The sequence below is a fragment of the Dipodomys spectabilis genome, unplaced genomic scaffold (assembly GCF_019054845.1).
Source record: "Dipodomys spectabilis isolate Male_0828 unplaced genomic scaffold, ASM1905484v1 ptg000092l, whole genome shotgun sequence".
NCBI classification, from domain to species: Eukaryota; Metazoa; Chordata; class Mammalia; order Rodentia; family Heteromyidae; genus Dipodomys; species Dipodomys spectabilis.
This window is the reverse complement of record NW_024870769.1, coordinates 1,323,436-1,334,841: the sequence shown is the minus strand read 5'-3', so window position 1 is coordinate 1,334,841 and position 11,406 is coordinate 1,323,436. Positions and strand designations below refer to the sequence as shown.

Here is an 11,406-nt window from a genome sequence, read left to right as displayed (position 1 = left end):
TTTCAGAAAAGAAAAGAGATTTAAGGAAGTGACCTTTGGTAATTTATAGGAGGTTTTACAAGGTAGTGACTGGAGCCAGGACTCAGTAAACTAAGGTTGACTACAATGTCTAGGTTAAATAATGAAGGTGGAGACCACAATTAGGAAACCCACTTAACTTCCAGCTATTATTGCTGACTACTCTAGCCATGCAGAGGGAACGAGGAGGGCAAAGAAACAGAAAATGCAGGATTCTCAAGTTGTTTTCGTTGAACAAGAACTATCTAAGGATTATGTCAGCTACAACCACTACAATGTTGCTACCATTCCCAACCTTATATGCAGGAACTGATGTTGAGGTGAAGCTAAAAAACTTTGCCACTTTGTGGAAGTCAAGGAGTGTGATTCTTAGCCCAGTAAATTGCAGGAACTCAGAACTGGATTATTATTCTTGGACTCATTCTTTCAGCTTGGCTCATAGCACTGTGGATATTATCTTCTTAATTGCCAACTATATTCCCTTTCTCCAGTTGGAATTCCATTGGTTACCTTAGGATATGTCAGGTGCTTTCTATTTGCCTTCCCACAATGTTTAATGCCTAACCGTATTGTAGGATGTATGGTTGCATTGCACTGTAATAATCAGTTTACTCCCTTCTTGTATACTGAATGAGAAATTCGTAAGAGCAATGTATTTTTATAAAAAAAATCTTGGGCTGCTGGTGTAACTCAGGAGTAAAGTGTGAGGCCTTGGGTCAACTCCCAGCACCAAAATAAACAGAAAATCCTTTATCTATAGTGTTTACCTTATAGTAAAGCTCAAGGAGTGTTTGAGAAAGTCAATAACCTTGGTATTATCATTTATCCTAACAGAATGCATGCAACATCCACTGAATTAACTGAATTCCTACTATGATTTAGGCATTTGGAAAAAGGATAAGGAAGAGTTAGGCACAGGTGTTCCTGGGTACTAAGGAAACTTAGTTCTGAGGATTGCAATTCAAAGACAGGAAAGTTTGTGAGACTCTTTTCTCCCAAGTAACCACCAAAAAACCCAGAAGTGGAGCTGTGGGTCAAATGGTAGAACAGCAGCCTTGAGCAAAAAAGCTAGGAACAGCACTCAAAGCCTGAGTTCAGGGTTTATGCCACACACAAAAGATGAGAAAGAAATTGTTTCTGTTCTTGAGTTCAGATAATAACATAGTGATTAAGAATGCAAATTGTGATTGTGAGTCAATTGTTTAAATATATGTTTCAGTTTCCTCATGTGCAAGATGATGCTTTTAACATAAAATTTAATCTTTACAAGAATCAGTAACATAAGCTACTAGGTAATGCAGTCATACAACCCCTGCTCTACCTTTTTGGTGATACTGGTCTTTGAACTTAGGGTCTGTAATTTGCTCTATTGGCATACTACATCTTAAGCTCCACCTTGTCTTTTACTGCTTATTTTGGAGATAGAGTATAGCAAGCTTTTCTGTCTCTTGAGTATCTAGGATAAGCAGGCATGAGCCACTGTCTCCAGTTAATTTCTTCTCTCTCTTTTTCTTTTTATCTTTTTCTTTTTGCAGTACTGGGATTTGAATCCAAGGCTTTACACTTGCAAGGCAAGATAGTACTGCTTGAGCCACACCTCTATTATAAATTTTTGAAATGACTAAAACATTATGGTATTTGAAGCCGTCAGTCCAGTGACAGATATAGTAGATACATTGTAATAGTTGTTAATATAAATATGGGCCAAACACAGAAATTACCACAATGCAAACAGAAAATTTTAGGAGCCCTTGGATGGTTTAAGTTTCATAAAAAATATAACTGTGTACCTTGAAAATAATCTAGGAAAGTCTTCAACGTTAAAGCCTTAGAAATCAAGGAGTCCTACATCTGGAGTCAAAAGCTCAAATATGATACCATGCATGGTGTTACTGTACCAGAATTTAGGGACTCTAGTCACATATTAGAATTACTTTGAGATTATGTGTGTGTGTGTGTGTGTGTGTGTGTGTGTGTGTGTGTGTGCTGGTACTGGGAGTTGGATCCAGGGCCTGGGCTCTGTCTCTCAAGGTCTGTGCTCTACCCCTTGAGCCACAGCTCCACAACCAGCTTTTGGTGGTTAATTTTAGGTAAGAGTCTGATGGACTCTTCTGCATAGGGCTTCAAGCCTGTGATGCTCAGATTTGAGCCTCCTGAGTAGCTTGCATTTTTCACCTTGAGATTCTAATGTGCAAACAAATAGCTATCTTTCACTCTTCTCTCCCAACTAATTAGAATTTCTAGTAGATCCTTGCACAATCACTGTTTTAAACCTTTCCAAGTAATTCTGATGTGCAGCTAGAGTGGACATCTACTGAATTTTACCCAATGTGGGCAAGAGGGGCTAACATTTACCATCAACCACATTAATTGTTACAGTGGTCAGCTTCTTAAAAAAAAGAGTTTAATATTAAACAAATGCTGGCTAGTAGTGCAAACAGGATGACTAGGAAAGATTTCTTTTTTTAAAAAAATCAGGATACTTTCCTTATTAGGCATTAATTCATAACAGATTTTATCCACGATTAGGTTGGAACTGTCGGCCAAATGGTAGAGGGCCAACCTTAGGCGAAAAAGCTAAGAGACAGTGCCTAGGCCCAGAGTTCAAGCCCAGCGCACACACGAACACACGCAGAGAATTTATCCAAGAGCATAGGGCAAGTCAGACCAGGTGGGGAATAAACCAACTCCTTTCCAATTAATTGACCTTCTAAAAGGAAAGCACATGGAAATGTGCTTTTAAAAATGGCTAAGATCATGGGAAGAGAGAAGGAGAGTACTAATCCAAGCTAACCTAATCCCAAGAAACGAATAAGGGTCTTCAGCTTTCCCAAGCAGCCAGAGAAAAGGAGAGCTTGAACTCTATTCTGAAAGGGAGGAGCTTGGGGGTGGGTGGGGCGGGGAGGGAAGAAGAGCAAAGCAGAACTAACCACGCATGCGCCTCCCCCTGGCGCCGGGGCGCCAGAACAAGCTAAGGGCGGTGAGTTACGACCGCTAGCGGAGACGTCACGACACCTGCCGTAAAGGCCGTCTGTGTGTGCGTGCGCGCTGTTTCCCGGGTGCTGGCCGCGGCTGTGAGGGACCTGGCCGTGCCGCGCGGCCCTCACGTCACGATGGTGAAGCTGAGCAAAGAGGCCAAGCAGAGGCTGCAGCAGCTCTTCAAGGGCGGCCAGTTCGCCATCCGCTGGGGCTTTATCCCTCTCGTCATTTACCTGGGTCAGTGCGAGAACCTGCCAGGAGAGCGGAGGTCGGAGGGCTCGCGCGGCTGTGAATTTAGGCTCCCGGGAACCGGAACCGGGCACCCCACGGCGCCCGACGGCGTCTCGTCTCGTGGGGGTGGACGGGACTAGTCGGGTGGTCTTCAGCACCGCACCCGGCTCTTCCCGTTCTGCGTTTGCCTGTGAAAATGGAGGCGCGGGCTGTTTCTCAGGGTGGCTGTGAGGTGTCGGAGCTACGCGGCGGCTGGGGTGGGTTTTCAGGGCGTTTGACCCCCCCCCCCCCCCGCGGGTCTAGCGTGGAAAGGAGCCTGGCCTGGGAGTGAGTGCCTTTGAGGCCACGGTCATTGCCACTACAGTAGTTGGATGTTTTTGCCTTCTCACTCGGTTGGGTGATTTTTATTACTGGTCCTTTTCAAATGGGAAGAAGCTGAGCTATAGAAAAGGCATCGTTCGTTGCCAAGGTCACAGGGGACTAAGCCAGGAGGCCTGGGGGGCGGTGTCTAACCCTGGTCCTGGGGCCTCAGGGTCCCTACTCTCAGTCGTATTGCTGAGCTGCAAGCATTTGTCAGTGCCCAGGCGAACTGTCACATAGGGCTGCACACTGCAACTTTACCCTCTTTTTAAGGTTTGCTTTGTTGTTAAATTCAGGCAGTATGGTGAAAGGGAAAGCATAGGTTCTAGCCACAGCTCTGTGAGTTTGAAGATACAATTTGACATTTCAGGAGCTCATAGTTCACACTTCATTTATTTTTTAAGTTTATTGTAAAGGTGATGTACAGAGAGGTTACTGTTACATAGGTGAGGTAATGTGTACCTCTCTTTTTGAACAATATTTCACACTTTATGTGCTGGTTTCAGTTCATTTAAAATGTCATACACTGTGTAAAGTTTATTTGGTCTTTACCTTAACAGCCTTGGAGTAGGTTGGACATCCTCTAGGTGATTCTTATTTTCCCTTGAGTTAGTTGCAAGCCATTAGTTATAAGGGGATACTATGTATGAAGGTCTTTAAAATATCATTTTCCTCCCTTATTTTGAATTCATTAAAAATATATATTACTTTTCCACATTTTGGTGACTTTGTTTAGGTATCAAGGATTAGAGATAATTATGACAGTTTACTTACACAGGCTGTGGTTTTTTTCCTATTCCTTGCATCCTTGCAGCCCATTATTCCCCCATTATTTTTGGTTTTGGTTTTGACTTTTCTACTCCATACAGTCTGGAGTATCTGCATACTGGTTCCCTTTCTAGGACTACCATTATGGTGATTTTCACTCTATTGTCTAAGATGCTAAGGCTGTCTTTACAGTACTTTATCATTGTCTTTTACACTGCATGTCAAAGTTAATTTTATGTTTAAACTACTCTCCAGGTTCTTTAGCATATTAGTTATCCTGAAAATAGGGTAAAATTTCATAATTTATAGTTTCACAATTTAACAATTCACAGTTCTTGGTTTTTTATTGTTGTTTTGTTTTTTTTTTTTTTTTGGTAGGGTCTTGCTTTATAGCCTGGACTGGCTTTAAAAGTTCCTCCTGACTCCTGAATACTAACCACCACACCTAACCCTTCTTAATTCTTGATGTTCTTAACCTGTTACTTTAGCATATATATTTACATATGCATTATCACATTTTAAAGTATATTTTGAACAGTAAAAGGTATATTCATACTTGAGAGCTAATTTAATTTAGTTGATTAGTAATCATTGAATTACTCCACTCCTTTTTACCACTAGCCTTTGCTTTATAAAAAGTGTGTTTGGAAGAGTTAGAGATCCTCAATTGTGCTTTTAAAAGTATTTGTGTTCCTCCTCATGTCTTCCAGTGTGATTTGAGACTTGTGTTAATATATTTCTACCTAACAACTAATAATGAAAAGTATAACAAGCTAAGTACTACTGTGTTAATTTCCTATATAGTAGAAGATAGCTTGTGCCTTCTGCTGATTAGTCTTGGAGATTTTCATACTGTAGTGAAAGATTTTTTGGGGTGAGGAGGGGGGGAGGATCAGTCCTAGGGCTTGAACTCTGAGCTTGGCCACTGTCCTTGTGCTCTTTAGCTCAAGGCTAGCACTCTGCCACTTGAGCTACAGCACAACTTCTGGTTTTCTAGTGGTTTATTGGAGATAAGAGTCTCATGGACTTTCCTGCCCGAGCTGACTTTGAACCATGATCCTCAGATCTCAGCCTTCTGAGTAGTTAAGATTACAGGCCTGAGCCACTGGTACCCAGCTTGTAGGGAAGATTTGAATCTCTTTTGTAGCACAGATTAATCTACATGGTATTGATTGATATGGTGTCATTTTAGCTGTACTGGATTAGATTAAAAAGAAAGCCTTACATTTTTTTGTCTTCTGGTATTTCAATGAATTTCATTTTTTTTTTTTTTAGGGTTTTAAAGGGGTCCAGATCCTGGAATGCCTGAACCAACAGAGGTACTGCTCTTACTAATAAACATTTCAGGGCAATGTTTATGTAAGTGTTAAGTCATTGGGAAGCAAAACAATAACAATGGTAGCTGCTGAATGGACTGTTACAAATCATTGTGGTCTTGGGCTGTTGGAAAAACCTTGTGGACCTGTTTATCATGTTACCAGGTACCCACTTATTCCTTCCAAATTTTTATTATTATAATCATAGAAAACATATTTTAGAAGAAAAATAACTAATTTATTATCTTACTACATCACAAGATGAACTGTTTAATTTTTACATTCACATCTTATCCTTTTTCAGATAAATACAGCCTTTTGTGTTGTTCTAACAAGGGCACATAGGATTTTCAGTTTTTTCTCACCTAAAATTGGACTTTTTATTCTTTTTGTTTTCCAGTGCCCATTAGTTTGATTTTTCAACTTTTCAGTATTTTACATGATAATACATTTATTTATTTATTTACTTACTTATATGCCAAGGCTGGAGCTTAAACTCATGGCCTCATGCTCTTCTTTGGCTTATTTCCTACAAGGCTGGTAATCTATCACTTGAGCCAAGCCCCTTGTTTTACAACATTGTAATGTACGTAGATTTCTATAGACTTTTAATTCCTTACAAAAAGTTTTTTTTATTTCTTTTTTAATTGCCAGTCCTGGGGCTTGAACTCAGAGCTAACGTTCTACCAATTGAGCCACAGTGCCACTTCTGGCTTTTTCTGCTTATGTGGTACTGAGGAATTGAATCCAGGGCCTTATGTATGCAAGGTGAGCACTCTACCATTAAGCCACCTTCCCAGCCTCTCCTTACAATAAATTCTTAAAGAAATTAGTAAATTCATAATGTACAAAATATACAAACATTCATACTCTGAAAATGAAGTCACATTTCTTTCCCAGAAGCAACCTTGCTGGTGTTGGACAAGCAGTTTCAGAAGCTTCATACACACTGTGTATATATTTATGTACACATCTATATATATGTATACTTGTCTGTTAGTTTTCCATTATTTTGGCAAAGTGAGTTAACCAAACTAACTTGGCTCATGGCTTCAGTGACTTCAGTCTATGGTTACTTGGTCCTGAGGATGTGGGCCTGTGGTGGCATAGTCCAAAATAGCAGGAGCATGTAGTAGAGGAGGCCTGTTCACTTCATGGTAGCAGGAAAATAAAGAAAGAGGAGGGCAGGGTATGCCCCCAGTGGTATGACTTCATTCTATAAGGCTCTATACCTCTTAAAGGTTTTCCCACCTCCCTGTAGCTTTGCAGGCTGCATAACCAAGCCCACTTAAGCTTTTGAGTGGTATTCTGAATCTAAAATAGAGCACTGTGTAAAAATTACATAAACATGTATGTGAATGATATATGTATGTGTGTATATATATATATATAGATAGATAGATAGATATAAATATAAATGAAACTAGAATCTCAAGCAAATTTGCTTCAGAAGAAGGACTGATAATTCTGGTGCTGTGAGAGCCTTGACTGCTGCTTGGGATTTCAGCTTGACCCTCTGTTTTAAGACATCTCTTGTAGACTTCACTGATACTCTAGGCTTTAGTTTTTTCAAAACCTCTGTTAAGTCACTTTTTTCTAGTGTGGTCATTAAAAAAGTATACAGATTGAGTATTATCCAAAATGTTTAGGACCAGAAGTGTTTGCTATTTCAGATATTCGTATTGTGGATTGGCAACAAATGAGGCTTTCTTTCTTTACCTCTCTCTCTCTGCTTAACATTTTATTTTTTTGAGAGGTTGAACTGGGAGTCTATTAGAAAGCCGGTAACTATGAACAGACTCACGTACCCCCCAAAAACATGCAACATGTAGTGCAGTTAATGCTGTTAGTTAATGCTGAGCAGTGAAGGTATCGAGAAAGAGCAGAAAACAAATCACAACAAACCAGATCAACTCTAATAGAGTTGTGACCTGATGAGTCAGGAGACAGGAGGAGAATCAACAGACATGAGACGTGGTATGAGACGTGGTGGCAGAGGTGGAGGGGTCATGGTCAGAGGGCAAGGTCACATGGAGCTCCAGAGTGCAATGAGTTTATGGTACAGACCTGGCAGGTCTGGGAACCTATTGTCCAAGTCCCTGCCCATCTGCTTCTAGGAGTTTAGGTGCCTATCACCTGGGGGTGGGCATGGGGAAGTGGATTCCACCTCCAGAGCCCTGGGAAAGTCTCCATCATCCACCAAAATGCCAGCATGGCACCAGTTAGACTCAGTATCTATCCATAACATTTTATTGCATCTCTTAAAACTGTCCTCTGGGGAAAACAGCATGCTATATAATAGTACATGCTAATCCCAGCATGTGCCTTTGCCCATTTGGCTTAATGTCCGGAATTCTCTTTTCCGTATTTCCATCTGATGAAACCTTTTTCAGGAAAGCCCTCAATGTTAGCTCTTTGCTAAATGTCTTCTACTTCTGGCTTAAACTGATTGCATTTCTATGTTCCCATAGTATTCTTTCACATATGCCATTCTGCCTTGTATTATGCTTGCTGCTTATGTACATTACATTTTTTTTCCTGCTAAGGCCTAACTTAGCTGCTCAACAAATGTTGAATTAACTAAATGACTCCAACCCTTGGTCTTTGTGTCTTGGGGAATCTCAGACGCAGGGGTGGGGATGGAATAGCTGCTATTCTTGGAGAAACTTTGGACCTTCAGAGTTACAGAAAGATGAGATAACTGCCTGAAAGTTTTATTTCTCCACCTTACTGTCTTTTCAGTGCTTCCTCTTTTCTTGTGCTGACTTTCTCAGTCTGTGTCATATAGGGTGTGTTCTAATTTCCTTCCTTCCTTCCTTCCAAGGTATACTTGCATTTTAGGAAAGAATTGATTTCCTGCAAGGGTTGTCTAGTTACACAATTTCATATTCTTTGCTGGCTGCATTGGGGAGACTGGAGAGGTGTTGCTTGGTTGCCCACTCTGTATCCGGAAAGAACAGAATTAATATAAAATTTAATGTTAATATAAATTTTATTGCTTATACACAAATTTATTATTACTCTTGGAGGTACTGGGGTTTGAACTCAGGGCCTTGTACTTGCTAGGCAGGTGCTCTTCCAGTTTGGTCTCTTTTTCCTGGGGCTATCCTGGAATGTGATCCTCCTGTATGTACTCCTGTGTATCTGGAATGACAGGTGTGCACCACTGCTCCCAGCTTTTTTATGGTTGATATGGAGACTTACAAACTTTTGCCTGGGTTGGGCCTGAACTACAGTCCTCCAGATTTTAGTTTTCCTAGTAGCTAGGTCTACAGCCATGAGTATCTGGCTCCGTAATTTTATTATTTATATAATACTTATAAGCAATATAATTAGTAGTTTTTGATATTTTCTTTTTTTTGGTCATGGGGCTCCAACTCATCTTGGGCACTATCTCTCAGCTCTTCAGCTCAAGGTGAGCGCTTTACTGCTTAAGCCACAGAGCCACTTCTGGTGTTCTAGTGGTTTATTGGAGATAGGAGTCTCACGGACTTTCCTCCCCGGGCTGGCTTTGAACCATGATCCTCAGATCTCAGCCTCCTGTGTAGCTAGGATTATAAGTGTAAGCCACCGGTGCCTGGCTTGATATTTTCTTTCTTTTGGAAAATTGTTGCCTTTTGGTATTAGAACTACGTTGATCTTAGTAACCACTTTTTTTATCCAGCACTACAGTGTATGCCTTCATCAGTTGTTGGTTGATAAGAATGGTATTTTCATATGTAGTGTTTTAATGAAAAAGAGTAAGTAGATTAGTATCTGTTGTACTGCAAGGAAGATTTTTATTTTGGATGCTCATTGTCAGAGGCATCTTTTTTTTTTTTTTCAATGATAGGGATTGAATTCAGGGCTTTGCACATGCTAGGCCAGTGTTCTAACGTTGGGCTACTACATCTTTAGTTTGAGTTTATTTTCACATCTCAACTGTATGCCAGAATTAGTGGGAGATGTTAATACTTTTCTCCTTCCTGGATCTGTTGCTTCCAGTTAACCAATTGTTTGGGATTCTGGCAGCTTCTTAGTGGAGGGAATGTTTGTGGTAAGAATTAGGTGAAGTGGGAATGGAGGCTAATTTCTCCTGGAAATGTGAATAGGCCAAGGTATTTAGAGTACTCAGGTTTCATGTAATCATTTCAAGGTCTCCATTTCCACGGTTTTTTGTTTGTTTGTTTGTTTTTGTTGGACATGGAGACTGCACTCTGAGCCTAGGGGCTGTCCCTCAGCTCTTCAGCTCAAGGCTAGCGCCCTATCACTTAAGCCACAGCACCACTTCCAGCTTTTTTCTGCTTATGTGGTGCTGAGAAATTGAACCCAGGGCCTCATGCATGCAAGGGAAGTTCTCTACCACTGAGCCAGCTTTCCAGCGCAATTTTCACAGCTTTAAAGCAAGAATCTTAACGGGGAGTTAAGTGGGTTTCCATACAGAGTGTGGCTCACTGAAGGTCTTCAGTCAATATTATTTTAGTATTGATGCTGAATCTCATGATGAAGCTTTATTATCTGAACTCCTCCATTATTCTAGTCAGTAGAGTTATGCATCATTTGCCTTTTTACTGATATCATTTTATATATCAACATACACTTTCCTTTTTGTTTCTAATAGGTAATCTCACAAAAAAATTAAGACAACTATTGTTTTAAATGCTGTTCGGAATGTTTCAATATTTTGTTGTGTTATTTAATTCTTGTCTTCAGAACTGCATTTGACAGATGAACAAACACATAAGTATACAAAATACTTGAATTCTTCAGCTGTGATTATGCAATTTTGTTTCAGGGTTTAATGTATTTTTTCCTCTTCACAAACCTTTTAGCCTACTTTGGGGATAAAGGACTATTTGGTCATCTGGACTTGGAAGCAATCCTGAACAGAAACACTATGGAAGGTGTGTGCTCTGGATGGGATAAGACATGGGACATCGTTCAGGTGGCCAGTCTTCATTTGGATGGCACAGGGCTCTTCTCAGATGCATCTGTGATGGAGTAGAACCTCTTCTGACTTATTTATCATACATAGACTATCAAAATAAATATTTTCAACAATGTTATGTCTTGAGTCTTTTCTGAATTAAGTGTACTAAGACCATCAGGTAAAAATAAAGCCTTTTGTTACGTTTTCAGAACAAGTAGTGTATGTATGTGCCTTGATGCTGCTGCCTTAAAAAGTAAAAGCATCCATGTCGGTTCCTGGCTATCACTTAACAGAAGAAATTCCTGTTTCTGTTGCAGTGAATCAACAGTTCCTTTAGAAATGGTCTGAGGTTAATAAGGGTGGGCTCGCCTCTCGTATTTCAATACATTGAAGTAAAGTTCTGACTACAAGAAAGGGGATTTGATTGTCTGTATTGCTAGGGATGGAAATGGCATTGTGGAATTGTATGTGTAATTTGTTTGTAGGTTAAATGTGAATCCATTCTTTTCCTCAGTGGTGTTAGCAAATTACTACTGGCCAGACGAGTCCCAAAGGGATTGTACTACTACATGACATTTTTCTGGTAAATGCAAAAGCAGTTCAAGATAACTGGTTTCTTGGAACCTTTTCCTGTAGTTTTGGTTTTTTTTTCTTGAGATAGGCTTTTGCTATGTCCTTCAGGTTGGCCTTTAACTAAAATCCTCCTGACTCTGCTTCCTGGATGCAGAGATTATAGGTATGTGACACCATGGCCAGCTTTTTTTTTTTTTTTTCTCATGATGGGTTTGAACTCAGGGCATGGGTGCTTTGTACTCAAGGCTAATG

General features: G+C 40.2%; 1 long non-coding RNA gene across 1 annotated transcript; it reads left to right on the top strand.

The window, feature by feature from the left end:
• The first annotated feature begins 3,035 nt into the window (after positions 1 to 3,035).
• LOC122112155 lies at positions 3,036 to 10,717 on the top strand. Its single transcript, XR_006148111.1, has 3 exons — positions 3,036 to 3,234; positions 5,632 to 5,675; positions 10,484 to 10,717. It is a non-coding gene; the product is annotated as an uncharacterized LOC122112155 (long non-coding RNA).
• The last annotated feature ends 689 nt before the right edge of the window (positions 10,718 to 11,406 follow it).